This window comes from Seriola lalandi, unplaced genomic scaffold (assembly GCF_002814215.2).
Source record: "Seriola lalandi dorsalis isolate HSWRI2012SDOR001 ecotype SW California unplaced genomic scaffold, Sedor1 jcf7180002054181, whole genome shotgun sequence".
In the NCBI taxonomy this organism is placed as follows: Eukaryota; Metazoa; Chordata; class Actinopteri; order Carangiformes; family Carangidae; genus Seriola; species Seriola lalandi.
This window is the reverse complement of record NW_019524734.1, coordinates 543,150-548,768: the sequence shown is the minus strand read 5'-3', so window position 1 is coordinate 548,768 and position 5,619 is coordinate 543,150. Positions and strand designations below refer to the sequence as shown.

Here is a 5,619-nt window from a genome sequence, read left to right as displayed (position 1 = left end):
AAACACTCACTGTATTAACTTTTCTTTTTTTTTTTTTTAAGGTGACACTTTGAAAAGACTTTGCAGCGCCCTTCAGAAAAGTACCGGCTCGCTCTTCATCCCACAGTTAATGACTCGCCAGCGTTGCTGGGTGGAGTCTTCAGGGAGAAATCAGCATTTCAGAGCGGATATGTAAAGCAGTGGAGAAGATGCTTTAAGTGGATTGGGAAGCTAAGTATTCCCTGTTTATCTTACAAACAAATTAGAGAATTAATTTCAGGTGGATAAATGCAGGCTCAGACATGAAAAAAAACAATACTCAGGGCGCTGCATTTTTAATTTTCGCTCGCTGCGCCCAGAGATTACTGCAGTTTGAAAAGGCAATTAGTAAAGTCATCTGTCAAGCGAATGTATTTATGCAACTAAAAGCGGAATGAAAACTTGATGAATGGGAAGGTATGCTGTTGCCGTTGCAGGTAGTGTAGGGCCCCGTGGTAAAGCTGATGCAAATTAAAAAATAAGCCACCTTGTGGATCTCTAATTTTTCTTCTTATGTCCCTTAAGGAATCAAAATAATATAAAAAAATATATATATTGTGGAATAAGAAAACTATACACTGCAGGCCTATTAGTGTCTAAGTATTAAACAACAAGAACATGTAATATTTCTATGTGCTTTTTTAACACTGACTTATTTTAGTGTGCTGGTTAGAAAATGTTTCCTATGATCCTGAAAAAGAGCTGTAAAAGGTGTCGCAACAACCAACCACTTTCTTCTGACAGACAACAGTCATTATTTAACGAGCTGATTCGTTAAAGGAATCAAACAGAAGAAGAAAGGATGGAAAAATAGGAAAATGACAACGAGTAGAGGTCTGAATTACTGCAAAATGAAAGGAGGGATGCTTGGATCTGAGTGCGTGCCATATACAGTACATTCGCTCCTTAGCGCTCCTCATTCTTTCTCTCCTCTCTAATTCCTCCTTAGTTGCAATTCCCCTCCTCTGTACCACGTTTTTTCTGTCTCTCTCTCTCTCTCTCTGGTATTTCACCATCTCAGTCATTCTCTTTTTTCATTTCTTCATTTCCTCTCTCTTCATTTTCCTGCGTCTTTTATCTTTTTCCAACCCCCTCCTCCTATATTAGAAACCCTGATCATTCCATCTGAACTGTTTAAATTATTAAGTGGACACCTACATATATATATATATATATATACACATATTCATGCAATTATCCAATCAGCCAATCATGTATAAAATCCTGCAGCTACAGATCAGGAGCTTCAGTTAATGTTCACATCAAACATCAGATTTTGAAAAAAAAAGAAATGCAATCTCTGTGACTTTGATCATGACATGATTGTTGGTGCCACAGTATTTCTTAAAACAGCTGATCTCCGGGGATTTTTCTCAAACAACAGTCTCTAGAGTTTTTACTCAGAAAGGTGCCAAAACACAAAACAAAAAAAACATCCTGTGATCAGCAGCTCTGTGTTTGGAAACTCTTCTGTAGATGAGAGAGGTCAGAGAACTGTGAGACTGGTTGAAACTGACAGAAAGGCTACGGTAACTCAGACAATCTGGGGGTGGTGGTGGTGTAATGGTGTGGGGAATGAATGTTTTCTTGGCACACTTTGAGCCCCTTAATACCAATCAATCACTGTTTGAACGCCACAGCCTATCTGAGTACTGTTGCTGACCATGTGCATCCCTTTATGGCCACAATTTACCATCTTCTAATCACTACTTCACAAAGTAAAATTACTATATATATTATATATATACAGTATATGTATAGGCCAGCAGAGCTAAACAGCCAACCACCAGTGATTCAGCTGTTTACTCCACCAACATCAAAAATATGGACCAGACTGAAACATACCTTTTCATGACAGAACCAGCAGCAAATCTTTCTTAAATCCAGGGGCCTGTCCTGTCTCATGACTTTGAGCTGTCTTGTCTTTCCTGTGCTGAAAGTCTTTGCCTGGACATCTTCAACTTTCTGTTGCACTTTACTTACTGAAAAACAGCCTGAAGTGCTCATTTGTTCACTGTTATGTTCACAGCTACACTGCTATCTGCTAACTAACTAGCTAACTGCTCCTATCACCTGCGTCATCGCGCTCTCTCTCTCTCTCTCTCTCGCCCGTCACGTACGCAACGTACGTACTGATCTATTCCTGAAAGAAGCTGCTCTGCTCCTGTGACACAATTCTGTCTCAAACTACCTGCGGATCTTACATAGAGATGATAAATCAGTGTAATTAGCTCGTTTACACGCTACTGCTGCCTCTCAAGGCTTAATGCAGGTAAATTTTCCACACATGTCTGCGCATGCGCATCATGCGTGCAATATCGTAACTGACCTCAGAGCGGTAGGAGTTGAGACACGAACAGTTTAACAAGCACACTTTGGCTACAGCTGACCACCACTCAAAGGATTATCTTCAACGCGCATGCGCAAACCTCAAAATAAGAAAGAAAAAAGAAAACACGGTCGCTGTCCGTCCTCAGCTCATCAACGCTAAAAAAAAAATATATGTGTTTATATAAATATATTATGTAATATTATTTGTTATTGTGTGCATATGTGTGTATATATATATATATATTTAAATATATATGTGTATATATATATACACACAGTATATAGCCTATACATATATATATATAGGCTATATACTGTAGCCCATATGCATGTCTTAGCATTTTATCAATTGAGAGAAAAATTCCTGCCATGCTTTGTGAGATTTGCCTTTCAAATGAAGTTCTACAACTTCTTAAAACACCACCCCTTACAGAAATGAGGGATCCCCCTGCCAGGCCTCCTCTCCTCTGAGACTCCCATACTAATTATAAGATGCATAAAACATGGCGCAAATGCCAGCGAGAACATAGAGGGAAATTGTGAATTTTTAGCCCTGACATTTAATGTTCGCCTTGCATTATTCACACACCCTTTGTGTATTTACCCTTCTCTTTCCCCCAACTTGGGCAGGAGGGAGGTAAGGTAAAATGGCACGGACACCTCAAATCCATATTGGAGACGGAGGAAGAAGAGGAGGAGGGGAGCGAGGTCCACCAGGTGGAATGGAAAAATCGACCATGTGTCGCGCTTAAATAACATCTCGGAGACGACAGCAGAGTCAAGGGGGAGTTATGGCTTATGTTTATTGGATTTTTTTTTTTTTTTTTCCATCGCCTTCACTGGGCTTCGTGAGTAAGGAGTGAGCTGTTGTACCGTGTTTGCACAAAAAACGGAGAGGGCAAGCAGGGAAATGGAGGAAACAAGAAACATGGGGAAAGCTGGGAGCGAGACAAAGGGGGATAAAACGAGGACAGACATACGCGGAGCAAGCAGGAAAAATGGCTCTTAAAAAGCTGCAGCTCGTTCCTTCTGGATTTCGCTCCTTAAAGTTCCCACCCAGCCACTGAGTGACCGAGCCAAAGGCTAAGGCTCTGACCTCCTGACTCGTCTAAGTCATTTGTGCTTTAGTTCGAAAAGGCAGAGAGTTATGTGGGGAAGCTGGTGTCCTATTTTTTTATTCTCTGAGTCAGACAAAATTACAACTTTTCTTTTTTTTTCCTGCATTAGAGAATATAAACCTGCACCAGGATTCATGAGCTCACTATCTCTGTGCTGCAATTACTGCAGCAGGGAATCCTTATTGGATCCGACACACATATGTGTTCCATGCCTGCTTTTAGCGTATGTGTGCAGATTTGTGTGTGTGTGAGTGTGTGTGTGTGTGTGTGTGTGTGTGTGTGTGTGTGTGTGTGTGCGTGCATATGCTGCCTAGCACCTGGCTGGGCCTTTGGCAAACATTAGAACAGGTGGAGGTCCATCAACATTAGAGGCCAGCTGTATTCCTCAACCCCAGCAGCTCACTACTCACCTCTCAGCGTTTATGCGAGTCAGCAGCAATAGCCAGCCAGATGCGCACCTGCTCCTACCACCTACACCCCCCACCCTCCCACTCTCCCCCCCCTTGCGATTCAGGCTCGCCACACACCGAGGTTGGGCTGGATTTGGGAGGGGGTGGCAAAGAGAAGAAACGAGAGGCGGACGAAAGCTACGGGTGGAGGATTGATGCTAACAGAAAGGGATGACAGTCAAAGAGAGACAAACAGGGAGGTTAAAAGAGAGCGACAGAAGGAGAGACGGATGAATCCAGAGGGACAGACAAAAGAGAGAAGAGGAGAATGGCAGAGACAGAGAGCAGCTCAGATCTACCTTCAGATGTGGGCATGGGCTCGGGTGTGAATAGCAAAGACCGGCTGCAGGGCTAGAAGTGGATGCCAGATTTTTCTGCTTGGACCTTTGCTCAAAGGTTGGATTTGGTGAAAAGGACAACAGGGTGGCTTGAAACACTGTTTGACTCTTAAAAAATGTGAATAAAAGATAAATAGATAGATAGATAGATAGATAGATAGATAGATAGATAGATAGATAGATAGATAGATAGATAGATAGATAGATAGATAGATAGATAGATAAATAGATAGATAGATAGATAGATAGATTGCAGAGCCGTCATTTGGAGGAATTTGTACCAACTGTCCATCATCTGTCAGTGGAAAGCATGACTGGGTCTCAAGTCGCTTCAATGAACACATGCATGCATTTCCAGACACTCCATTTTGCAGTAGATCTACACTGCAAACAATAGAATAATAAAGTGATCAGTGAAAAACAGTAGATATTGATTAGTGACCTCATACTGAGCTGAACTGAACTCTGGGGCTGAAAGATGAAGCCAACATGGAAGTGGCCAAAACTGCAGTTCTTTGAATGGCCACTTGAGGCTGGCTCCAAAAGTGAGTCAATCCCTACAGACTCAACTTCACAGCAGAAATAAACATGTTCACAGCCTGGTACAAAAAAACTGTTTTGGTCTCTAGAGCTAATTTCCTCCTTCATGACAACTGCTTCTATAACTCACCTGTTTACGTTTTATTAAGACTTAAATTTATGCATAATTGTGGGCATGGCCACTTTGAGTGACAGGTGGGTGAGCGTATCCTTGCCACAAACCGGCACACATGCCCCACCTCTTTGCCCATTCTTTGGATTAGCTGGGAGTGTAGGCGGAGTGAGGTGTTGCCTTAACTGAGCGCACTCTGAGCTTCAAAACTGCTCTTCAGAAAACATGTTGGTGATGTCACCAAGGCTACGTCCATCTACCAACTACGTCCATCCTATGAAATCAATCTACCTACTAGTCACCTAAGGCAGGCAGCATCCAACCAATGATCAACCTGTTTCAGAGGGGGGGTCATGAAACATGTTGACCTTGTTCAGACAGCTCACAGATAGACATGACGGGCCTGTGTGTCTGTGTATGTGTGTGTGTGTGTGTGTGTGTGTTTGTGTGTGTGGGGCCTGCAAGAGTGTTTGTGTGTGTGATTTTTGCAGGAGGAAATATTTGCCAAGTGATTCTGCCAAGCTTGTTTTAGAAATTTCATTCGTGAAATTCCAATATGACTTTCAAGAATTCATCAGCTGATTGAATAGAATAATCAAACAAGACTCTGGCATAATTGTTCACACAAGTCTCATAATTAAAAAATACTGAGAGCAGTAACATTAACTGTCAGTGTGTGTGTGTGTGTGTGTGTGTGTGTGTGTGTGTGTGTG

The 5,619-nt window shown here is 42.0% G+C and overlaps 1 protein-coding gene across 2 annotated transcripts in view; it reads right to left on the bottom strand.

The window, feature by feature from the left end:
• The window catches only part of brinp2 (bone morphogenetic protein/retinoic acid inducible neural-specific 2), a 196,674-nt gene that overhangs the window by 113,405 nt on the left and 77,650 nt on the right, over positions 1 to 5,619 (bottom strand). The window contains exon 1 of one of the 2 annotated variants that reach the window (XM_087173333.1): positions 1,864 to 2,012. The exons of the other annotated variant lie outside the window; for it this stretch is intronic. The gene's annotated coding sequence lies outside the window, so the exon portion shown is untranslated. Of the gene's footprint in view, positions 1 to 1,863; positions 2,013 to 5,619 lie in introns of those variants that run through there. 2 annotated transcript variants of the gene reach the window in all.